Source organism: Rousettus aegyptiacus, unplaced genomic scaffold (genome assembly GCF_014176215.1).
Source record: "Rousettus aegyptiacus isolate mRouAeg1 unplaced genomic scaffold, mRouAeg1.p scaffold_m13_p_4, whole genome shotgun sequence".
Lineage (NCBI taxonomy): Eukaryota > Metazoa > Chordata > Mammalia > Chiroptera > Pteropodidae > Rousettus > Rousettus aegyptiacus.
In genome coordinates this window covers 29962501-29989598 of record NW_023416307.1, presented here as the reverse complement: position 1 = coordinate 29989598, position 27098 = coordinate 29962501, and the positions used below count along the sequence as shown (strand labels likewise).

The 27098-nt window shown below is 34.0% G+C and overlaps 1 protein-coding gene and 1 pseudogene across 7 annotated transcripts in view; one reads left to right on the top strand and one right to left on the bottom strand.

Annotated features, from left to right (window-relative positions):
• Window positions 1-27098, top strand: part of MECOM (MDS1 and EVI1 complex locus) — a 523206-nt gene that overhangs the window by 142029 nt on the left and 354079 nt on the right. The gene's annotated exons all lie outside the window — the stretch shown is intronic.
• On the bottom strand, window positions 21926-22044 carry LOC118602652 (annotated as a pseudogene).

The following is a 27098-nucleotide window of genomic DNA, read 5'->3' as shown; positions in this document are numbered from 1 at the left end:
ACTTGTGAGGGACAGTTAAGTGGAAGTACATTCAAATTTTAAAAACATTTGGCTTTTCAGATACCATAACCTAGAAGAAGAGGGAGAAGAAAAGAGTTATGCGGGAGGTCGGGGGTGTGCACACTGTCCAGAGTTGGAGATGTACTGGCCAAACTGGGACTAAGTGTCCTCACTTAACCTAGGGAACCTTCTTAGCTAAATGTAGTCTTATCCTTCTCACAAGTATGTCCCCACTCTCCTTCCACCCTCCCCCATCCCCAAGGATAGTTCTCAAGTGTGGCTGCTAGATGAAAGAGGAAAAGACAGAGAAGCATCTTACAGAATTAACTTTGATGCCCTAAATACATTTTTTGGGCATGTAAATATATAACCTCTGGAAGAAAAAAAACCCAAAGCAGAGCATATAAGGTTTTTTTAAAGATAGGTAAATCATTTTCTTTTTAAATGAAATTCAGTTTGACTGCATGAAATATGAACAGTAATTAAATGCACAGTCTGTGGGCCTTCCATACTTTAAAGCGCTTTCTTAAAAAAAAAAAAGAAAGAAAGAAAGAAAAAGAGTACTCACCTCAGACAGGCCAATTACCCAAGAATGATGAAGTCAAGAGGAAAGTCGCTAAATTTCTTTACTTGAGTGATCACAACCCCAGCCCGTGATTAGTCCCCACGGCACCAGCGGGGATGTGGTGGGGACACGCACATTGGAAGACTTCAAATAGTCATTTCCTTGGTTAAAATAAAATCTGACTGCACTAAATAGACAGTTTTTAATCTCAATTGGACATCTGAAGATTTCTCAAGCTGTTGTTGGCTGCGGCAGAAACAAATTTTTCTGCTTTGTTGATTAAACCGCTGGTCTCCACCATTGCTTATCGGCCTGCAACGAGCTGTTCTTTTTAATTAAAAGTGAGCCACCACGAGAGAGCAATTAACAGCTAGTAATTACTGTGCTCTTCAGAACGGCAACATTTTGCCTTTCATTCCAATTATATAATGGACAAGTGGCTTTTTGATCTTCAAATTAGTGAGCTCTTGTCCTCCTTGTTTGGAGGCAGAATTGGCAGGTTAATGACGGCCTGTGGGGGCAGTCTTTCCACTGACTGATGGGAGGCAAAGAACGCCAGGAAAGAAGGCAGTGAGAGGCTTTCAAGAACTGCAGTTCTACCTTCACGATAAAGATGGAGAAAGAGCCCTATTTTCAGAGGATTTTGTTGAAGAGGGAAAACAGGCATAAGTGGAGCCTCCAAAGAGCACTGTGTACTTCTCCTCTCTCCTACCCTCTAGCAAAAGGTGACTACATTTTAAAACATGGAAAAGTGGAATTAGACTGTATGATACTTTGGTATGCCTTTGATAAGGGCATGAAATATTACATGTCAGTCAAAAATACTTGCTCTAGGAATAGGAAAAGATTTGGACCTTATTGAAATTTGTTTTAACAGCTACGAGAATTCCAGGATATCATATCCTTTGGATACAATGTAATCTTATCTTAATTGATAATTTATTATTAGATCTGGTATAAACACTGAGGTTATAAATAGAGGAAATTGGACAATTTTGTTTTCCTTTATCTAATCTCTGCTTTTCATTTAATAGCATAGCGAGAGCTCTTCAATACTTTAGCATGCTCATGGCCAGTTGCTTCCCACACCTCTCTTTTGGGCATAGTCTCCTTTTGGACCTGTTTTTAGTTGCAGATGTAAAAATGCAGATGCAGTCAGCCAGCTATGCTTCCCATGCCTTACTTATATGCTCATGCTGAGAGTAGAAGAGTTAGCAATTTTGTGGCCACCAATCACTACATTTAGGGGGTGGTGTTTCCTTTAAACAATATAAATATGAATAGAATGAACCCCCTGATTTCTATATATACAAAATTACATCCCACCCTTGAGAGACAGAATTAACAAACTTCTACTTCAGTCATTGACATTGCCATCTGTGATAGTCTTATTTATGCAGCCAGGCTGGTTGATGTATGGACTAAAAACAAATGATGCAATATGAAAGAGATTTGAATTTGTGTGTGTGTGTGGAATCTGACTTATGAGCTCTTTTCAATGATGTTGCATGAAAATAGTATGCAGAGAAATAATAGTATGTGTACATAATAGCCATGACCTAATTTCTCAAGATACTAAAAAAAGCCTCGTCTTTATAAGTAGTATATCAATTAATCAAATAGGAAAAATAAATGCACTCACATATGATTAAATTTCATCATAGGACATCTTTACTAAGCACTTTACAAATATAATTCTTGGTTCCTTGATTTGAGCATTTTCATGGAGACAGAGCCCCAGTTGAAGTGAATGTAATCTAGCAAGGTTGAATGTCCCCCCCATCCCCATCCTCCCCAGCAGATACCAAGTTTGGGCAATGCCTCCATTAGGCTGTGCAGTCACTCAATTAACTGCCCTCCCTCTTTTTTTTTTGAGAGCTGCTGTTACTTTTTCCCAGAAAAGACTTTATTGAGCCATTGTGAACAGAGTGTGCCTTTTGATCTGTTTTTTAGAGATGGTTGTAAGCATAAATCTGTTAGTAAATTGTGAGATTCATTTTTAGAATGGCTAGACATGAGTAGAGATTCAATATATAGTTTTAAACAGAGTTTTACATATTGAAACAATTGATACTTTTGCAAGAACGATATTCACCACTATGCCTCATTAGCACCATGGCCTACGTTACAGCACTACTAGATGATGTTTTGAAATCACACACTTCTTGCCAATACAAATACCATATACTTTGCCCATGAACTTAAATTTTGGATCCAGATGGAAAAAATAAGTGTGTCTCTTTTTTTCTTAACTGCTGAAGGTTTTAAGAAATATTCCATTATAACAACCATTTTGCATTCACTATTTAGTTATGCAGTATTTGTGAAGAGTGGGATATTGAGTTTGAGATGTACATCTGTTAAAATGGAAATTTTGATTGATATGAGTTAAACTTCTTGATGAGAAGTGTAGCAGGAGGCAAGCAAAAAAAAGTCTAGGAGAGAAAGTGCAGGTCTCTTTCTCTTAAAAGATAATTTCTAGACTTTTTAAACGGCAAGCCTTTTCTACTTCTAGTTGTTGCATGAAATCAGGTAAATGTTATTTTTTTCAATAATTATATTCAGATTCTCTGTTTAACATCTTATTTTCCAAATTATGAATATAAATTTAATTTTTTTGTTGATAGTGATGTATGCAGTGCTAATTATCACAGTGTCTATAATATTACCAACCTTTTCTTTGTCTAAGCTTTTGTAAATTAAAAATATAAGGCTGTCTCCTGACATCTCCCTTTAGTGTTTCCAAGAAGGTATACAGTATTCATGGAAAGAAGATGGGTTCAGATTGTAGTTTTATTATTTTTCAATCATGTAAATTTGGGCAAGTTACTTCCCATCTCAGAATCCCAGTTCCCTCATTTAAAAGCAGGATATTGGTACTGACCCTACAATGCTGCTATGTGGATTTAATAATATTATATATATATATATATAATATATATATATATTAATATATATATATATAAAGTGGCCAATGAATTAATTGTCTGAAACATAGTAGGTACTCAAATAATGGTAGTCATTATCATTGTTACTTTACTTTATTTATACTACCTTTTTGCTTTTGTTTATATGACATCTTTAACCCAGAAGGAAGTATTTAGGAAAGTCAGTCACTCACTAGTAGGTATTGATAACCCAATATTTGGAGTACATGGTATGATATAAACTTTTCTTTATAAGAATATTGGTGAAGGGAATAGGTGGTATTTCTCTAAAAGTTCTATGAACATACTGTGGCTATCCAAAATTAGACTATCCATTATTTTTTTTCTGAAGGAAAGTTACTCCTATAATGATTTTAAATTTTAAAACTATTTTTACTATTTAGAAATCAAGCTTCATTTTAAAGAAGTGTTGTATGATCATCTTTGTCTTTGTTGCAGAATATAAAGAACACTGGATTAGGAGTCATGAGGTCACCACTCTCTTGCTTGTTGAGTAACCCTAGGAAAATCACTTAACATTTCTGCATTTCAGGTGCTTCATGTGTAAAAAAGTATTTCAGGGTTCTCTTGATTGCAAACAACAGAAACTGGCTCTGGCTAGCCAGGCAAAAGAAAATTTATTGGAATGATGTGGGAAGCACAGAGAGTTGAAAGAAGGCTGGAAAACCAGATTTGGAAATGGGGAGGTAGTCAAGCTCTCTCCAGAGGGTAGGAAAATTCTGATGGGTCTCATAGCAGGAAAAAAACTGATCTGGATTCTACTGCTGAAACAAAAACCTCTAAATATTCCTCCTCTCAAGATTCACATTCACAGGAGAGGCTCCAAAGATTGGTTTAACTTGGCTAATGTGCCAACTTCTAGGAAAGGGATAAACTTCTGATTACAGTTCCACATTTATGTCCAGCGGGTAAGAGGTAAATCTTCAAAAAGAAATCAGGACACTCTAGGAAAGAGAAGTAGATTCTTAGCTTCAACAAAATGACAGCCGTCGGCTACACTGAAGATCATAAATGATGCTCCTTTTCCGACTATTTGTGAATATTACATTATGTGGCACACATGGTGATGCTTAGCAAAGTCTAGTGAACTGGGTAGTATTATTGTTATCAGTTATTCCTTGTCCAGACCTTGAGTTTGTAAATGGCTTACCCAGCAAGCATATGACATAGTTACTTCTGAACAGCATTATATCTTTAAACACAATTATTTATTAAAAAAACTAAAATTGAGGATAATTATGAAAGGTAACCTTTCTAAGTAAGATCTTGACTTTATTCAGAGAAACTATAGCTAACCTTAATGAGAGCTAAGGTATTCATCAAAAATGAATAAATTTTTTGTTAGATTTTAAACAATAAAAGTTGGTAAATGACCAGCCTGGTGGTTAAAGATCTTGTCAGTGGAATAAGTGGGAATGTTTTCATGTAGTTAATACTAGACTTGCCCTTGAATCAGATACAGTAATAGGAATTTGCAGAAATGACACTTAAAGGTTTTTTTTTTTTTATAGTGTCCAAATGCATATTCCAGAGCTCAGTAAAAACATGGACTTCAGTAAGAGACTTTTCTTTTTCTTTTCTTTTCTTTTTCAAATTAGTGAGGATAAAATTATTAAGTAGGCCATCATTGTATGTTGATGTAAAATACTTTTTTGTAATTTTATTAGGAAATTTAGAAACTATGTTTTTTGTTTGTTTGTTTTGTTTCTTTTTTTTTTTTTTTTTTTTGATCCAGACATCTCTTTTCTAGTCTTTAGCCCTACTGGTATAGTAAAATAAAATAAAAATAAGATACAGGAAATGGGAAGTCTGTTAGCGTTCATTACATTATACAGAGTCATACAAAATGGAATGATTAATATGCTTGACTTGACCCAGGCATGTATATTCAGACTCTAAGGAAACCTCTAGATTACTCAGTTATTATTGGAAATTTGAGAATAACACTTCTGAATGAGTGTTTTTATTGAATCAGGAGGGGCCTAATTGTGTAGGCACTTTAATAAAGTCAACAGAAAGAGAAGTAAGTTATATTCCCGAAGATTCTATGGACAAATGCATTGATTTTATAAAAGTCTGGAAAATGACCAACTTTAACTTCATTTATGTTTCAATTAAGAATAAATTGATTTTCTTTGCACTATTAGAACTTTTCTTTAGTCCCATTGGGATTTTACTATTTTAACAACTGTTTTGATGTGTGAGCGGAAGAGATTAGTTTACATAATCAGATTTAGCCCTGGTTTTTTATAAGCAACATGTCCTATAATCTCACATTATGCTGCATGTGGACTTTTGGTTAGGGGACTAATTAAACCTAAAATCCACTCAATTAAAACTACTTTTGTATTAGATGAATTACATAGGATTTTGGAAATGTTTTTAAAAATTATATATTGCTTATTAATTGAACCCTATAAATAAATTTATGTGGAAATTTAAAAATTCTAAAACATTTGTTTTGCTAGATGATAAAGCAATACAAAATAATGCATGTGACTGTAGAAAGTATTAAAAAATTTAGAAAAAAAGTGTTATCCATAATCAAGTCTCTCAGAAACAAATACCATTATTTTGAAGTAATTTTGAGTTGACTTTTTCTCTCTCTGTATATATTTTAAAAATATAGTTTTGTCTTTTTGGACATGAACAGATCTCATTTGTGTTCAGAAGCTGAATGATTAATAAATAGCTGGAATTTTAAAAAAGATGATTAAAAAAAGCCATCATACTTAGAGAATATAGAGGAGTGTGTATCCATTAGATTGACTAATCCACTGCTATCACAGAATTCATATCCAAATGTTACTGCTGACTTTTCTTGTGTGATGCTTTATCCAGTTTTATTTCACTTTCGGATATGTCTTCTCACAGCTTCTATTGGTAGACTTTTATGATCTAATAAGTCAGGCTTTTCCTAATGTTTTTATTCAGTTATTTTAAGCCTTGTTCTCTTATTTGACTGTCAAATTATTAAATATTATTTTAAAACATAAAATATGAGTGATTGAATACAAGGTTGTCTGATTTGGAAATTTCACACTGTTCCCATTATTGACTGTAAAACAAAGTCTGTAGTCTTAGAAAATGGTGATAGCAGATTATAGGGAAGAGAACCTTAGAAAATGTTGTCAAACTCTCTATTTTTATTTCTGCTTTCCCTCTATTGGCTACACTTTACTTAACACACATTATAATATTTTATTTTTCTAAAAATATCTATGGTTAGTATTGCTAACGCTCTCCCGTAGAAGACCAGGACTTCAGTACATTTCAGAACATCTCTCACGACCTGGCCATCAACTCAGCTCCCTTGTTATTATTTTCTAGAATTTCATTCTAGTTTCTTTTTAAGCAATTGATAGTTTAGATATTAGCATATTTTCCTGACTTATCTGCTCATCTCTGTTTCTTGCATCCCATTACACCTCCCCACCCCCATCAGTTTGAAGTATATAGTATGATACTTCAACAATAATTCATGAGTAGTTAGTCTGTAAATCTGGAAATATCTTTCTTTTGCCCTCTGTTTTGAATGATGGTTTGGCTGGATATGGAATTTTGGCACTTTGAAGATATTTCTTCATTCTCTTTTAGCAGATCTGGTTGTTGAGGAGACAATTCTGTCATCCCGATTATTTTCCTTTGTGGGTAATCTGTCTTTTTCTCTCTGAAAGCTTTTAAGATTTTTCTCTTTATCACTGATCTTTTGAGGTTTCACTACAATGTATCTGGCTTGGGGTGTTTTTTTTTTTCCATTTTGAAAAACTTTCAGCCATGTATGGTTTCTTCAAATATTGCCTCTCTCTGTTATGTCTTTCTGGTGTCTCTCCCCTTTATATTCTGTGAGATTTGTTCAGTTTCATCATTAAGTTCACTATTCTTTTTCATATATTAGATTTTTTAATTTCATATTTTTCAATTTTAAGATTTCCAGTTGGTTATTTTTCATAACTATTTCATAACCCTGCTTTTGTTCTATTGATGCTAATCTTCCTTTTCCTCATTAAGAATTTTAATTTTAAACATCATCATTTCAAAGTTCTTTTCAGATTGCTCAGTTACTGCTATTAGTTTGTATAAGTTCTTCCTTCTATTTGGTTTATTAATTGTATTTTACATTGCTGATTTTCTTTTGTGAATTTGTATTTTTAATGGCTCACCTTGTATCAGAATTTTCTTCTATACACTCCTCCTTGTGTGGCAAATCAGCAGTTGCCTCAGTTACACCAGGTCTTGTGATAGTTTTTTCCTCTGTTCAGAGGCTGAGAATGCAGTTATGACCCTGGTTTCATGCAGGGTACTTCGTGCATGTGCGGGGTATGCTCCAGCCCTCTCCTCTGTGAACACGGGAACATAATCCTTACTGTTCATTTTTGGCCATAACCCAGACAAAGACCCTTTATTGATGTAGGTTTCCTTTTCTTTTATGGGGCATGGAAAACTTTCTTTCTTGCTTGTGAACAGGATTGCACTTTCAAATGTTTTAAAAATAGTTATCCATTATTTCTCATTTTGGCAGTTTTGGCATGTGCTTACATTGCCATTTTGGTCTGTTATCTTTCATGAGATTTAAAAATAAATTTTATTTTGGATAGAAGTTTTCCATAAAGGTAAAATATGTTTTTACCAAATCTTTATTAGTTCAGGATGTGATGTTCAAATTACATTTAAGTGAAATGGAAGAAATAATTTAGAACGTTGGGACAAATTGTGTATTTTGTCACCCTGAACTTCAAACCTCTTTAGATTAAACATTCATGAAGAAGAATAAATAGAGAGAACATTCACAATATCTTAAGGAATAGAAATAAAGGGCATATTCAGTTGAAGTCTGAGGAGTTTTAAAAAATCTAGAGAAGATGTAAATAGTAACTCCCCTTTTTTAGCTGATTTACCAGTCATGGTTTTAACATTTCTGAGGCCACAAACAGAATATATGGGGAATCTTGGCTTAAGACACAAAACCAAACCAAACCTCTCTTTTGGACTTTATTTAGTAAGTAGTAAGTTAGTTGCTAAAGCCTACATATGGAATTTTTGTACTCATTCACTTAGCAAACACATTGACATCATATGAGTTGAAGTTGAACTTTATTTAGACATAATGGGGAGCCATTGGAATGTCTGAAATGTGAAAAGATACAATCAGAATTATGCTTTAGGATGTTTGATTTGGCAAAGGTATGCAAGATGAATTGTAACAGAGAAGAACTAGAGATTTGGAGAGCTAGTTAGTAGGCTATTGCAAAAGAAACATTGAGAGAAAACGATAAGGACCCAGACTACAGGTTGTGGCAATAGGAATAGAAAGAACAACATAGCAAGGGAAGAATCAGCAGGACTTGATTGATGACCATATATGGGAAGCAGGGAGGCAGGAAAGTCAAATATGAATTGGGGGATGAGGAGAATAATGCTACCACGAAAGAAACTGCAAAATCAGATTACAAGGGACTAAGGAAATAAAGATTCTGCCCATTTTAACATAATATGAATCTAAGACTCTTTTTCAGGGAGTGGGTGGGCAGTGGCAGTGAAAAGGAGAGAAATATGGTAATAACTTGAATGGATAGACTGGCAAAATTTTTTTTAAAGGTTATACATGACGGGCTGTGTTTTATGGAATCTAATCTATTTTATGTGGGTCCCAAGGAAAATTTTTCAGTAGTCATCATAGTTGCCTATAAGTATTTATTGTTCATTACTATATGTTTAGAAAATGGGATCAAGAAAAAGCCATTATTTTTCTTCGAGTTGTCACATGATTTGAATTTTCCACTGAAGTTGACCACAAGTCAGCTTGAATCTTAGCAATGAACCAAGACATGGAAATGTTTAGGTCAAGCCAGGTTCTAGGGAAGGCTTATGATGGAGATGGAATCAGATAATGAATGAAAGAATTTAGAGTCATTGCAGGGTTATCTCCAGCCCAAGGGGAAATTGCCAGTCAGGAAGGGCATCTGGCATGAGAAGCCAGAGCAGCAGCTTGCCGATAACCCTGGGAAGAGCAGCACTCTCTTTAAGGAAGCAACAGCACTGGCTTCCTGCAAAAACATGCTAATTTGACAATTCAGTTGATCTCAAATGAGGCATGGACAATGGTGATCCTAAAAAAATGGAGACAGTTTTAGCAGAATTGAGGAAATCCTTCTCTTAAAAGACCACAGACACCAAAAATGTTTTATAACTGTAGCCCTCAGCCAAGGGATAAGAATAATTTCCATATGCATGTCTGGTTCTAACATGGGAATATACTTTCAAAGATGAGTATGATGTCTTTCTCCAATGGAGACTTTAAGGCTCATAGAGGCAAATGCATATCTGCTGCACTCCAGTTGACTCCTGTTAGACTAAAGATCCCTGACATGTTTTCAGTGGTGAGATATTCTGCCATTGGCCACAGCAGCATTTTCTTTGCTCTCTGCTTTCCCCATAACCACTGTGCTTTACCTTGTTTGAAAAGCCGCCTCTATAATAATTGCATATCAAAGGGAACAGATTTGCACGTTCCCATTTGCTTTCCATGGTCATGACTTGCAGCTGTAGTCTACTCCTTTTCTGGTGGTATATTTCTGCTTATTATGTGCCAGGGGATATTCTCAACAAATGCTCATATCAAGTCTATAGTGAAGTTTTATTACTGTCTCAGAGGCTCAAAGAGGAGTTCCAACTTACTGCAAGTTCCCAGCTTGTAAGCGGTTGGTCACCAATTATTGTCACTAGCCATGCTGCCTCCCATAAGTATATCCTGGCTGATGGCTTTGGAACTGAAGAGATTCTGTTAATGATTTGTTCATAGTTCTCTGACTGTGAGAACAGTATCCAAGATACCACTATTTTCAGGATTGTGCCACTTAGGCTCATTTGGAAAAGTCATGGAAAGAATGAATATTAAGATAACAATGGACATATCCTATTCTCTTTATTTTTTGCAGGTATTTCTTTCATGGTATCACTTCTTTGCAATTATAAAGCTATTTTCACTCAAAAAATAACCAACTTTTTGAAAAATGTAATCTCTTCTCTCTATTCTCTAAAAGAACCAGCCATAGGTTGGCACTAAAAAGATTCCCATGTAAAATACGGACTGTAATTGTGGCTTAGAATATTTTAATGTGCTGTGTTTAAAAATAACTACAAAGAATAACGACTTAAATGGATATCATATTTGCATCGAAATTTCCCATGCAATATAACTATCTGTTCCCTCATCTTTGCCCTCCCTTCAATATACATTTATAGTCTGTTATGATGAGATTTTACCTTTTCCACCATCCAGGCTTATCAAAGCTATAAACCAGTCATATAATTTACAGAAGCTTAAAGATACATGGAGAACTTGGATAGGGTCCAGAGGAGAGCAATGAAAGTGATTAACCGGTCGAAAAATAGCACTGATGAAAAAAGATGAATAGAATCAGGATTACTGGTATTGGAAAGGTGTAGAGGTGACTTAATAACTGTCCTCAACTATGAAGGACTATTAAGAGGAGCATGGTGACCAAGCATCTTCCGAATCCATCTTCTACAAGGAGAAAAGTGACTAAACTCCAACAAGAGAGATTTAACCCAGATGTGAGTTTCAAACAGGATTCTCCTCTCCATCTTCACCATTGCCATTAATTATTGATTCTCTTCCACTCCTTCTATCATCATTATTGATTTTTAATTCTAAGGTTGAAGGTGAATGGTACCATGGATATGATAGTTTAATATATAAAGAAAGGCTTTCTTCCCAGTAAAGCAGTGATTCTTGATCACTGAAGTTCGGAGTACTAAGAGGAATCAGAATTGCCTTTTCAAAATACAAATGCTCTAAGATTTATTGCTATCCTTACCTTCTCTTGAAAAATAACTGCTTTGAAAGATTACACTCTCAGTTAATGCAGGTAGGTGAAATGAGGAAGATCTCAATGGTATATACGAAAACTTGGTGATGAGTTAGCTCTGTTAATTATTTAAGGATTAATTTATTTCAGTGCCTATTCTTGAGAATGTTTTGAAAATAGTTTTATCTGTTTCCTGATTTAGTAGAGTCCCCAACAGTTGAGACTTGTAGTGTCTGACTTCATGAAAAACATTTTTGCAAGGCAGAATGGCTTGGATCAAGAGTGAGGCAAAGTGTGGGCTTGGTATTTGAGGTTGCATCATGCCTTTGGGAGCTCGAAAGGAAGACCTGTGCAGTGTAAATTGTCAACTTGTTTGTTTTACCAATAAGCTTACTCTCTCAGAAGTTTCCCCCTTAAAAACTCATCATAAAAAATTACAAGAACAAAATTACTTAAAATTAAATATTCCCTTTGGGTTATGAGAACTGCTATTAGTCTCCTGTTTTACATTTTATTTTATTATTATAAATTTTTAAAATTGATTTTTCTATTACAGTTGGCATACAATATTATATTAGTTTCAGGTATACAACATGGTGATTAGACATTTATAGACTTTACAAAGTGATCACCCCAGTAAGTATAGTACCCATCTGACACCATACACAGTTATTGCAATATTATTCACTGTATTCCCTATGCTGTATTTTACATTCATATGTCTTTTTTATTGTAATTGGCAGAGAAGATTGAGATGTGGTCAGTGGTCATATTTACATATTATGAAAATGCTGTATAATCATAACAATTATTTTCTTTCAAAAGCTCCACCTCTTTGGTCTATCTCAAATTTCACACCTATCATGAAAGATGCTTGCTGCATAAATCTGTATTCTTTCCTACTGGGTACTTTGATTAATTTAACCACATGTTACTGTCAAGTTGAACACATTCATCTTGTGTTTCAAAGTGTATCCTCGTCAATCTCTCTATTGTTCCATCCCTTCAGGCCTTATTTCATCACATTTAAGGAGACTCTTTCCTGCCTGTCTTTATCTTGTTAGGCTTTCAACAGCTTAAGTTGAATCTTCATTCTTTCGTTCTCGCTGTCAAGCTTTCTTTAACACGCTCTCTCATTTCCTTATTCATAAAATGTCAGGGCTGCTCTTGTTTCACATAGCATTATGTGCACAGTCAAATGTTACTACAGATGAAATAATTTTCCATCTGACGAGTTTACCCAGTACGTATATTTTTTTGAGTATGTTACATTGTTCAAAGCAGAGTTCAGTGTTCATCATCAGATTCTAAGGGAGATGCAAAGTGAAGGAGGCAGCTCTATGGTTTTGTTACTGGTGGGATCTCCTGGTGCTGTCTGAGAAGGAAGAAGCACCATTCAGCACCATTATGAGAGACTGAAAGTTCAATTATTCATTTCAAAGGTGAGGAAAATAAAATAACCTACTGTTACCAGATATTTATTATCAGTTTTATAAGGCATGCTACTTGATCAAATAAACCATAACTAACTTAACTGTGAGCTCTGTTTTTGAGCCCCAGAGCTTGGCACTTAGCAGATGCTCAAATGTTTTTTTTTGAGCAGATGAATAAATCACATGGTATGGTTGGAGGCAAAAGAAAAATGATAGAATTTAGTGCCTTAAATACATATTCATGAAAGTTTCAATGATTGAACAGCCAGATTGGACATTGTTCTGAGTATAGCTTTCTGTTCTATTTAAATATGAAAAGAGAGATAGATATGTTTATGTTTCTAAATTAGGATTAATTTCAGTGGTTACTTCATTTACTTTATTTCTCCAGTCATAGTATTAATAGATAGGTAGTATTAAACACATGTCTATTAAATAGCTATATTTAACTGAATCTTTTATATCATTTTGTGGTTCTGTGCTTATTTCAAGTAGTTATTTTATAATTACTATTTAGGTTGAAAATATATTGAAGGCAGATATTTTCATACATGATTCCTGGGTAGAAATTTCAGAATGATCTTCTGTAGATGACAAGTCCTGAGGTTGGCTAAACTGATATGGCTTTGGAATTGGGCACAGGAACGAATGGAAAAATGACCCATTTATTCAACAGGTTATGCAGTCACACAGTTGATTTTACTGATGTCACTGAATTGATTGACTAGGCCATATTTTGCTTTTCCTAAAAAGCTAACTCCTTCTTCTCTCTCAGCCTCCTCTCACTACCACTGGACTGAAAAATCTAAGTAACTTCATATCTATTTTCAATGTTATGCATTAACTCTTCCTTTCAAACTCTTCTTCAGAGTCAGTGGGGTCACGTCACTGACCTCAGGAAACTGAAAGCATGTCTGTGCTGAGAAGAATGGAAGAGAATAATTTGAATATACCAAACTTAAAATGTACTTACTTTGAAGAATGCTAGTCCTATATAAGTGTTTTTCTAATATTTAAATATGCTCTGTGCATGTTCTATTGAGTTAAACAAAAATAAACAAGGCAAAATATAGAAAAAACAGATGGAATTATATTAATTCTTGAATCAGCAGAAGAAATAATATTTTGTGATTGACAGTAGATGAATGCGATGAGATTCATAGCACTGTACACTTGGGTAGAATAGCCTGTGTTTCTCACTGGAACGTGAAACTAGAAGAATTGATGAAGAAAATGCAAAGTTTATCATATAATCTCTGAAATCTACTTGAGATCTTTACAAATGTATTATCATAATGTTAGTTTTATTGGTAATCTAGGGGCCGGCTGGCAACTAAATGCTCAGTATGTTCCTGAGACAAGTGGTCCCCAAACATTTAGTTATGATCTCTTCCTAGTCTGTTAGGAAGTTTTCACTGTTCGAAGCACCAGAGAAAAATGAGTAAAAATGTAGTTATTCATGAAGATAATTGATTTCATTTTTTAAAGTTATTAATTAATTAATTAATTAATTTTTTTGAGAGTCTTAAATTTTCTGTGTTATAATGCTTTTTCTTTTGGGAAATGATGTTAAGTGTGTGTGTATAATTTTTTTTTTTAATTTTAATTACCGATTCTTGAAATTCTGGTCCAGAAATCACCACAATAGAGGTTTATTTTAGCCTCATTCCTAGTCTGTAGCCATGAAACCTGGAGGGAATGCTAGGTTCTTTGGTTAGGTTATTTGCCCTGGGAGGATCAGGTAGGCCAGAGCCCAGGAAACCCTCATTTAGGCAGAATTTTAAGATGGAAATATGTCTTCTTTTTTCATGTTACATAATCTTAAATAATTCATTTTATTTAATTATGAATGTTTCAAGTGTGTTAAAATGAATAGGATAAAAATATCTACGTACCCAGATATTAATATTTTGAGTATTTGCTAAAGAGCTCTCTTAAAAGAAATAAAACATTACCGATATAGTTAGAAGCCCACTCCTCTTCTCTGATATCCTGGAGTTGGTGTGAAGTATGCCTATGTTCATGTTTGTACTTTTATCGAATACATCCCTCCATAGAAAATATATGATTTTTTGATATGTTTTTAAGTGCATGTAAGTGTTATTATACTGTGTATATCATTCTTCAACTTGCTTTTTTCACTCAAGATTTTGTATTTGATATTAAACCATGTTAATAAAGGCTCAACAGATTTATTCCTTTTAACTGTTACATAATATTTTATTCTATGATTGCAGCACAGTTTATTAATTTGTTCCTCTTCTTAGAAAGAGCTGGATTGTTTCTGCTTCTCTGCTGTCACAAACAGTACTATACTGAACATTTCTTTTGGGTTGCTTTTGGGGGCCTGTCTGAGAATTTTTCTAGGGTAAATACCCAGAAGGGAAATTGTTGGGTCATGGTTTACATGAATCTTAAACTTTGCCAGCTAATACCAGCTTGTGATTGTACCATTCACACCCCCAATAGCAGCAGTTGAGTTTCTGGTGTGGGCCTTTTTTCTTTTTCTTTTTTTGTCCATCCTGTATTTGGGTACTAGGTACCCAAAATTTTATCCTTTTTGTATGGCTAGCTACGTGTTCTGGCTCTGTTATTAAACAATTAATTTTTCCTCCAGTCATTTTATAAGGCCACCTTTGTCATATACCAGATTCCCACAAATGTGTGGGTCTGCTTCCATGAGCTCTATGCTGACCATTTGGTTTTTTTCTTTATCCTGATGCCGCTAACACTACTTTTTAAAATTGCCACAGCTTTGTGGTAAGTCTTGATATCTGTAAGGGAAATATTTCCTTCATTTTCCTCACAATTGTGTTAGTCATTTATGCTTCCATATAAATTTTAGGTTAAGCTTTCAAAGTTCACAAATAATCCTATTATATTTCTATTTAAATTGATTTGACTTGGCACTTTCTCCATCTGTTCTCTGGAACAGTTTCTGTAAAATGGCATTACTGGTTACTTGAAGGTTAAGACTGGATTGATGTCTTTCGGTAACCAGTTACATATTACGTTCAGTTCAATTACTTATATACATTTACATTTTTAATGGTTAAATTCAGATTTACTCTTTCTTCTTGAGTCAATTTTAGCTGGTTTTATTTTCCTAGGAAATTATTCTTTTGTCTAAGTTTTCAAATTTATTGGTACAATTTGTTCATAGTATTCTCCAAAGTGTGTAAAAATTCTTGTGTTTCTGTATGTCTCCTTTTAAATTACTAATGTTTTCATTTATGCCCTTTTCTTTTTTTATTAATCCATATGCCAAACTTTTATCTGCTTCATTAGTTTTATAAGTATTTTCCCTTTTCTTTAAGAAACTATTTTTATTCTGCTGGTCTTTTTCTAAATGTTTTATGAGACTTTTTATTCTTTGGTTTTCATTTTGCTTCATTTCTAATATAAACATTTAAAGCTATAAATTTCCTCTAATATTGGTTTAGCTGCTTTCCACAAGTTTGCTATATAATGTTTTTAATATTATTTATTTTAAAATATTTTATAATTTCCATCATTATTTCTCTTTGACCCACATATTATTTAATATGCTTCAAATTTTTGAACATATGACTTTTGTTATATTTTTGTTATTGATTTTTATCATGCCATGCTTTTTGTGGTTAAATGTGGCAAATTTCATAAATGCTTCATATGAGCTGGAAAAATAATTTTGGAGTACAGACTTCTATATGTGTTCATTGGATTAAACTTGTTAATTATGCTGCTCAAATCTTATGTGTTGTACTAATTTAGGGTCTTATTTATTAGTTGCTAAGAGAGATGTATTGAAATTTGCCATTGTAATCGTGAGCTTGTCAATTTATTTCTTATAATTCTATCAATTTTTGCTTCATGCTTTTGGAGGTTAGGATATTAGGTATCTACCATAAGAGTATTATGCTAAATGAAATAAATCAGATGGAAAAGGACAAGAAGTATATGATTTTACGCATATCTAGAATATAAAACAAAAAACAACAAACAAACAAACAAACAAACAAACTCATAGATAAAGACAACTGAATGGTGGTTAACAAAGGGGAAGGGCGCCAGCAGGAGACTGAAGAGGGTAAAGGGGCAAATACGTGGTGACAGGAGGTGGTGGCACATAACAAGAGGATACAGATGTATTATATAGTTATACACCTGTATATTTTAAAAAAGTTATTAGGTATCTACAAATTCAAAACACAGTATCTTCCCATTAAAGTTTTCCTTTTGTCATTTTGCAATAATTAGAAACACGATGATTTTTTAACATTGAAGTCTACTTTGTATCATATTAATATAGCCACTCCAGCTTTCTTTTGCTTGTCTTTTTTCATCTACTTCCAAACTCTCTGAGGTTTTCTTTATTTCTTTTCTCCTTCTCTCCCCACCCCTTCCTTCCTTCCTTCCTTCCTTCCTTCCTTCCTTCCTTCCTTCCTTCCTTCCTTCCTTCCTTCCTTTCTTCCTTCCTTCCTTCCTTCCCTCTCTCCCTCCCTCCCTCCCTCCCTCCTTCCTTCCTTCCTCCTTTTCTTTTCTTTTCTTTTCTTTTCTTTTCTTTTCTTTTCTTTTCTTTTCTTTTCTTTTCTTCTCTTCTCTTCTCTTCTCTTCTCTTCTCTTCTCTTCTCTTCTCTTCTCTTCTCTTTTCTTTTCTTTTCTTTTCTTTTCTTTTCTATTTTCTTTCTTCTTTCTTTCTTTTTGCATGTGTCTCTCCTGAACATATATATGAAATTCAACATAGAGTTGGGTTTTGTTCTTAAAATTGGTTATTCTACTCTTCTAGCCCATTTATATCTTGTAATCAGAGACCTGTTTGGATTTATTTCTTTTATTTTTTTGTTTGCCCTGATTTTAGTTCATTTCCTTTTCTCACTTGTACTTCTTTTTTTCCCCTTTCTTGCTCCCTATAGGACTGGCTGAATTTTCTTTTTTCCTCTACTGTATTCTTTTTGTGTTCTTTTAATAGTTACTAATAAATATTTAGTGTGCATATTTAACAAAGTCTCTCATTAAACAATATTTACCCTCTTTCTGAGATATGTGAAAACTGTAGAACACTTTAATTCAGATTGTTGTCACTTTTCCTTAGCTTACGTGCTAATTCGCTACCTAAGATTTTAGCTCCTCCTTGAACCTGTGCCCTCCGAAGGAGTCATTGTCATTGATACAGTAAGCGATTATTTAGATTTATACATTACTTGCCAATTTATTTTCTCACCATTGCTTCTTGTATCCTATTCTTTCTTTCTAGATTCAATATGTATTTTCTTGAAGTATAGTCTTAGTATTATTTTTAACAATGTTCTCTGAGTAGTAAACTCCTTTGCCTTTGTCTGTGAAAATGTTTTTATTCCATCTCATTTTTAAATAATAGTTTTTCGGACCATACAATTCAAGGTTAGCAGTTATTTTCTCTCAGTTCACTGACTATATTATTTCAGTTTTTAAAGCCTCTGTTGTTATCAAAGGTCTTCCTGTCAGTTTATTGTTGCTCTATAGTAATCTGCTTTTTGACTTTCCAATTACTGTTCTGTCTTTGGTGTGCCATAGCTTGACTATGATGTGTCTAGATGTTGAATTATTTTGATTTTTTCCTATTTTGGTCTCCTAGTCATTCTTGGATCTGGCAATTCATATTTTTTATGAATTCTGGAAAATTCTCAACTATTATCTCTTCAAATATCTTTTAACCCATTTTGGAAGTCATCATCCTCCATTGAACCATTTCATTCTATCATTGATATCTCTTAACTTTATTTTATATTTTTCTCTTCAACTCTGTGATTCATTTTTGGATTTCCTGAGGTCTGTATTGCACTGCATTCCATTCTATTCTCTTCAGTTGTTTCCAGTCTGCTGTTTAGCTTAATTATTGATGTTTTTCTTATAGTAGCTATATATTCAAAATCAAGAAATTCTGTTTGTGAGTCATGATGGCAGAGTAGGTAGATGCCGTGCTTGTCTCATCTCACAACTACAGCTAATCTACAGAACAGTCGTCATTTGAAATCACCTGAAATATAGCTGAAAAGAAGTCCTACAACTGGGGACATTCACAGGAAGCCACCTTGGGACTTGTGGGAGGGGCAAAGACATGGAACTGGCTGGCCTCATACCAGCTAGTGGCAGGTATGCGTGTGGCAGTGGAGAACTGAGAAGGTTACTTGGCTGCAGAGTTCCTGTCCTGAAGAGTGAAGGGTCCTGGCCCCATACTAGGCTCCCCAGCCCAGGTTTCCGGTGCTGTAAAGAGAAGTCCTCACGAAATCTGGTTGTGAAAACCACAGAAATTGTGGTTGAGTGAGACGAAGGGTGGCTGGAGTCACAGACATTCCTCTTAAGTGATCCTAGAGTAGACTTACTCACTGATGGAATTGTTTGCTCTGAGCTCCAGCATTGGGGCAGTAGCTTGAAAGGTGCCAAGGATGTATGGGGAGTAACTGAATTGTCTGGCTTCAGGATGAGGGCTGGAGGGCCAGCTTTCTCCCAGACAAAAATGCTGGCACAAGCCATTGTTTCTTTGTTGGGCCCTTCCCCCTCCCAGTGCTGAGATGCAGGCAGCCACCACATCTGAGTCTCCATCACCTTGGCTAACACAGTTGGCCATAAAAAAATAAAATCTTGCTATCTGCAATAACATGGATGAACCTAGAGGATATTGTGATGAGTGGAGTGAGTCATACAGAGAAAGACAAATGCCATAGGATTTCACTACATGTGGAATCTAATGAACAAAATAAATGAACAAACAAAACAAACAAACTCATAGATACAGAGAACATTTTGATGGTTGCTGGATATTAGGGGAGTTGGGGAATGGGTGAAAAAGGAAAGGGATTAATAAGTACAAATTGGCAGTTACAAAATAGTCATAGGGATGTAAAGTACAGCATAAGAAATATAGTTAATAATATTATAATTACTGTGTATGGTGTCAAATGGATACTAGATTTGTTGGGGTAATCACTTTGTAAGTTATATAAATGTTGTATAAATCACCATGTTGGACACCTGAAACTAATATAATATTGTGTACCAACTGTAACTGAAAAATAAAAAAAATTATAAAAAAGAAATTCTGTTTGCTTTTTAAGAAATCTATCTTAAAAATATTATTGCTTTCTTCTGGTTTTAGATTCTTATTTTACCTTTTTAATTATTAAAAAATTTGTTTCATGGTCTCAATTGGATTATTTTACAGGTCTACTGGTTCATGTCTAATCCCGAAGTTCTTGGTTTCTGCTTATTCTTTCTCCTGAAGCATTATTTCTTTGAATGTTTTGTGATTTGGGACTATGATCTCATTTTTACAAAACTATCTGAAAGAATCTTGTAGCTCCTACACTTAGTTTATTTTGTTTTGGAGCATTTGCATTTGTTTCTGAAGTTAAGGAATTCTAAATTCATATTTGGCCTTATAAGGCTTTTCCTCATTTTCTATTCCAAACCTAAACCCGAGGAGATAACTTTTTCTTCTTTATAAAACAATTCTGTTAGTTATCCAGGTGTTCTCTTCTCTCTCATGGATGATCAAAAAGTGTTTTCAACAGATATTTATGTATCTAGTATCATTTTCTTCCACATACCCTCAGGTTTGTTTGCTTGTTTTTTAAAATAATTAAAAAGCACAGAGGTAGGATTGTCATTTTGTATTCCTAGGCTCTTTCTATTTCCACAGCTAAAACCACATCAAAATTGGTAGTATCTCTTGGACTGTGTGTGTGTGTGTGTGTTTAGAGAAAGAATTGAACATATGCTTCAGTTGAAAATCTTATAGGTATCAAAGTCATCTCTGTTGGGGAATATTAGCAAAATATAGTATATTTGTAATATTGCATAATTCATTGCCAAATTGCCTTTTGGCAGGTTTTGAAAAGTAAAGGAAGTGGATCTGAAAAATTGCCTTTTTAGTATAATAGGAGAACTGGATTCTCATTTTACCTCTGCTACTAATTAACTGAGTATCTTCTTTCTAGCTTTGATTTCTCTCTTTTTAGGATGAATTTGTTGAATGAGATGATCTCCTAGTTTCCTTTCACCTCCAAAATCCCCCTAGGGATTCAAAGGAGTGTCTTAGCTATCTAGAGATGTTTTATTGTAACCCAGTCCTCTTTGTTACCATCACTTCTTTTGGATTGTTAAATTTAAGTTATGAATGGCTCATAATTCTTAGAAAAATATATGTTTAAGGTAAATTTGAATATGAAAATATTGTATTGAATATGAATTACTCAGTTAATATAAATACGAGTCAGAAAGTTCTGGCTACTATCAAACTTCGAAAGGCAAAAATTGATGTTTTAACCTTGTTTTTACTTAAAAGAGCAGCAGTGTAGATCAGAAATACAGTGCTTCAGGAATGTGGACTTAAAGCCCAGTTAATGAACAAAGTCCTCCCTGGGTAATATCAGATTGCTAATGTTTTCAGTCTTACTAGTGCTTGTTTACTACAATATATATTTGAGCTTGAACACTATAAAGATCAATAACTCTTTTGATATGCTTGTCAGTTTCTAGCATTGTCGAGCAATTTCTTTTAATCAGCCTGTCTTCAAATGTTAGTGTGCCTTCATTGGAAATAAAAATTGCCATAATTTCATATGAACCATCCACCTATTTGTAACAGTTAATTATTTTTTTCCATTATTAGCTGAGGTGACTCAATCTCTGAAAACTTTAATGAATTTGTCCTAAATTTACTGTGTAAAAATATTTGCTCTAAATTTTCTTTGAGTTATTTATATAAGTTAATAGCTTTATCCATTTTAGATCTTGAATGAAAAACTAGAATATTTATGATGTTTAAGTCATTAGCGTTGGGCAGAGCATCTTTTTAAGTGGAGAAGAATATTGGAAAGAAATAAATATTTTCTCGCTGAAATTTATGATAATACACATCTAATCAATGATGATATTTAAAAATTTCCTCTTGATTCTATTACTTTGTTCTCCTTATATATTTTTAACATCTCTCAGCTTTTCTCACTGATTTCTTTTTTGGCCTTCCTCTATTCTGTTGTTTTTTTCTTTCCTCTTTTCTCTCTTTTTAAATTTCTTTTTCTTCTCTCTCTTTCTTTTTTCTTTCAGGCGAGGCAACCCTTGTTTGACCTCACACATTGCAAGGATCTTCTCAGTTTACAATCTCTTATTTTTTATTATTTTTTACACCTACAGTACCTGGTCTTCCTAGATGGTCTCCCATCCAAGTACTAACCAGGCCTGACCCTGCTTAGCTTCTGAGATCAGACGGGATTGGGCTTGTTCAGGGCGGCATCGCTGTAGACCTTTTTTTCTTATATAAACATTTATCTGTATACAAACTCACCAATGAGTGCGAGCAAGAGTGGGATTTATAAGCAAAGTAGCAAGATGTCTAATTGTAAGATAAAAGGAATCATTTTTTGTATATATTAGAATAACAATGAATAGAATAGAATAATAGAATAACAATGAATTCTTTCATATTCCTGGTGACTGCAAGTCATACTTTTATTTCTATTAAATATATGAAACAATTCAGTTTTTTTTGCTCCATGTATTTAAGTTGAACATAAATTGATCTACAGGACTATGTTTCTATATGTTAAGTTGTAGATTTGGCTGCTAGTCGAGTATACCATGAATTAATAATCATTTCATATTGACTTCAGTTGAGGTAAATATCAAGATATATTGACCTGAGTGGAAAATATGGACCAAAGTGAAACCTCTGTCAATATTTATTTACCTTTACAGGGGCAATTAATCTTGATACTCATTGAAACAAGAAGTCGATATATGTATTGTTATGTACTTTTGGAGACTTCCATTAGAAATATTGGCAAGTCTCTCTTTCATGGCTATAGATTTAAAAAGCTGGTCAATTTAAGTGTTCTGGGTATTGAGATCCAAAATATGTAAAATCTCATAGTGTTATTCACTAGACATAAGAAATCAAGAGTCTTCTTAGAGCAGGTTAATGAGAATACCTCTTTTTAGTTCAGCTTATGCTTTTTTAGTAATATGAACTGCCAAGGAGACAACTGGTACTGACCTCTTGATGAATGACTTCATCGTGTTAGCAGATAGGTGAAACTCTCTTGTGAGATAGTTTTGCAATGCTTCTCCAGGTGGTGAATGACACTGGTGAATAAAACCCCCTGGTGCATCTTAGTTTCTTCCTGAGAGCTTCCTTTGTAAGCAGCCCCTACTACAAGGAGAGGTTCAGGCTGTGAGGTTTGGACATTTTGTATCTTAGGGTTATTTCCTTTCCTTTCCTTTTGGAATACAATAGTAGTGGAAGTAAGAGAAATTTTTACTTTACAGTAACTGGAAATACAATGAAGCACTTGACTTGCATGTATGAGGTATTAAGGTTGAATTTCCAGGGAAAGAGAGAGCATATTCCTTTCAGTCTATAAATTCCCTATTCAGAATGCGATCTCAAGAATTGTACTTTAACTTCTTCCCCCTCCCAAACACAATAATAAAACAAACAAGAACCATCAACACTTGATGGGAATCGTAGTTGAGTTAGAACTTTGAGATATGGTATTAGAGTGATCAACTTTTACTTAGTTAAGAATGAAATATGCTTTTTCCATATAAATTTACGTGAAAGTTTACATGTCGCTATGCAGCATTCATTACAGTAATGTTCATGTTTTCTTTATTTAGTAGAGATAAGAGATTGCCCTACTTAGGGAAATGCCCAAAAAGCTAGTAAAGATATTCAGGATATATATGTGTTTATATATAATATTATAAATATTATATTATATGCAACTTAAATATATAACACATTAATTTGCTATATAAATTATATAATATTACACCTGTCCCTTGATTTATGTGGATTATTTATTCCACACATATTTTTTTACACAGAAAACCTTGTAAAGGAATCCACTAGTACAAAAGAAAAAATACTAAAGAAATAGGCCAATATAAGTCATAAAAATATTTGTTTCACGTATTTTCACAAAAATAATGCTAATGAAAACTCGGAAAAGCCAAAATAAATTTTATTTGCTGTTGGTGTCTGTACTGTAATCTAAAGCAATCAACTTTTTTTTCAATTGGCACAAAGTCACTATCTTCATCGCTCTAAATGTTTGGAAGTACTACTTTGGTTTTATTATTTATATTTACGTTTTTGGATGATATTTTTCCAACCCTATATTTTACTGTTTTCATAAATTCTTCAATATTTGCTGCAACATTTAAAAAAATCTTTTGAAATTTTAAGGCTTGTTGGGTGTTTGGATCGATATTTAGAACTGCAGTTTCCAGTTCGATGTCCAATTGAAGAGCTGTGTAAATATTTTCTGCAGTGAACGAAACCGATTCAAGGTCACTGCCATCTATATTCATCGGGAGGATGGGCTTCAGATATTAAGTGAATGAATTCATTATCAGTTAATTTGTGATCAGCTGGTAATTTGTTAATATCATCTACATTCAAATTATCGGATCCTTCTCTTTGAAATTTATTTAATAAATTAATAAGTCCAGTTTAATCCCTCTTCAGTTGTTGCAACCATATTCCCTGGTACAACCACTTCTGGCCATATTGTTTTTCAGCAAGCAATTAAGGTTTATGGCTTTCTATAACTCAAAGCTAAACTAATATTCCTGATGTAACTTAAAATTGTGTATTCATTCCAAACTTCTATAACTGTAAGTGATTCATTATCTTCAAGTTTATTCGAAATATAATTAAAACTCCATTTACTATAATTAATCTTAAAGGTAAAAATAATGCCTTGTTCTAAAGGTTGGATCAAGAAAGTTTTGTTTGATGACAAATATACAATTTTTGGATTTGGATGTTCTAAATTATATGGATGACTATGTGCATTATCTAAAAGTAAAATTATTTTAAAAGGAAGACATTTTTCTTTCATGTGATTTTCAGCTTTAACAGCAAAAGATTTGTAAAACCAATCCCGAAAAACATCAGTAGTCACCCATGCTTTTATATTTGCCATCTAGTGAACAGGAAGGTCATTAATAATTGTGTGCTGGTAAGTATTAGTTCTTTGTGCATTGCTGAGTTAAACTGTTGTTTTTAGAAAAAGTAATTGCCAATAATGGAAATGACAAAGAGAGAACTATATAAATTAGACTGCATAAATGGAAACTGTGTTTAAGAAGTCCATGGAAACGGGAAATATTTACTGAATATGAAAAAACTCACGTAAAAAAATATACTGCGTAAATCAAGGGATGGGTTTATACATCATTTTCCAGTGGGATAATAATGTAACATATTTATTGTCAACTTTTTGGAAGAGAAAAATTATATTTTATGCATTGTGAACATTTTTTATGACCTATCTCAACATTGTCTCAGAATCATTTATAATACCCAATATGACATAAGATGCCAAGATATACAGCTGAAATTCATGAATTGACTAATACTCATGAACAAGCAACACATTAGTAGATTCGTATTTAGCTTTAAGTTCTCAGCTTGTTTTTTAAACTGATGTTTTCTGTCATCCTAGGGTAATGATATTTCTTTTTTTCTTTTCTTTTCTTTCTTTCTTTCTTTTTTTTTTTGCAAGGGAGGATTTATTTATTTTCATCAAGCTTTATGTTTTTCCTGGTTATAATAGAAATATTTTTTTTTGTTACTTTGTGAAGTACAGAAAAATCTTTTAGTAATTTGCACCATGTGATGTTAATGAGGATAGCAAAAACAAAAAACAAAACAACAAAAAATATAATACCCTCTCCCCAAAGCACACAGATGAACTCAGAAATACCATGAAAGATGGTATTTCATTGACATTTTTGCAGACAGTAGCAGTAAAAGCCACAGGCGTACAAATATTCCCCTCATCTTCTGGTGAGAAGCCTTCTGAAAAATACAGGCTTCTTGCATGTATCTCAGAAACAGCTCATCTTCTTTCCTTGCCTTTTTAAAGGACAAGAACCATCCACCTCTTTGGTGAACAGTAGCCCTATCATCAATTGGCACAGACATGCGCAGCAGAGAAACACTGATGGCGCCTATGCTGTGACTGGTGGAAGGAAACTGTCCAAGGATGTCTATGAAAGTCCAGCTTATTTGTATAAAACCTGAGGAGTGTGGGCGAAGTGACTAAAAAGATGAGAAAGAAAGTGAGAAAGGGATGGAGAAGAATGATGCAGCCTTGGTGAAGGGAGAGGGAGTGTTCGGTGGGCTGAGATTGGTTGAGAAAGAGGGTCGGCAGTGAAGCGACACACCGAAAGGGGCTGGGACACACTGGAATACACCTTAGAGCCATCCTCTTGAAGGTAAAGGATCTTCTCATCTACCGAGAAGCATTCCTGTAGTCCTTAAAGAATTCAGATTGTCACGTTGAAGGTGAGCGAGAAAGTAAAGAGCAGTAGTTACAGGTGGAGGTTAGGATGGAAGATTTTCACGTATACATAACAAAGAAACCTTTTCAATTAAAATGGAAAGAGGCGGAAGTACTTACTTACCTGAAACACCATAATTAGACTGAAAATTTTTCACATTTCAATATGTTAGTCTTTGGCTACCTACATACAGGCATCACCATGCTTTCTCTTACCAGTTGTTTAAAGTGATGACTTCATTTTGAATGGAAGGTGGATCATTGTGGAAAAAGGCCTTTGTCTTTACTGTGGGAAGTACAGAGACTTTGGAGTCAGATGGATAAGACTCAGGCTTCTTGGCAGATTTCTGATATTTACTTAATGCTTTCTTTTCTTGGTAAAAAAAAATGGGGGATTTATTTTAAAATTTTGTGAGGTTTAGAATAAGAGAAGGTATTAAAAAAGTACCTGGCACATTGGTTGGCACACACTACACGGTGTGCCCAAATGTGTTAGTTGCCTTCTCTTGTGTGAAGATCTTTTGAAGTCCCTATGAGAAAAGACCATAAAAATTTAGAAAACCTTAGGATGATAGAGTTTTTAGTGGTTCTATCATCAAATATGCCTGCATTCCACATTTGTTCCATAGAAGCAGATAGAATTTTCTTTTGAGGTGAGAGAAGATCTGAAAATGAGACGTTTCACTCACTGTCATATCCTTGCTGCTCAAACACACCGGTCCATGTCTGCTTTGCTCTATTTGCACTGCTTTCTTCAGTTGTGGAGGTATGTAAAGGCTGTAGGAAGGTGGCCCCTGCCCATTGTTCCAGTCCAGCTCTGTCACTCTCTCCCACATTGGCTATACTCTGGCCACAATGGCTTCATTCATTCCTCCAATACCCAAACTCCTTTACTCCTCAGGGTCTTGTTACCTCTGCTTAAAATACTCTTTTTAGACTCCTGCCCTTTCCTTGTGTCCCCTCCCACCTCTGTCTGTTATACACAGACACCCACATAACCCATCTTA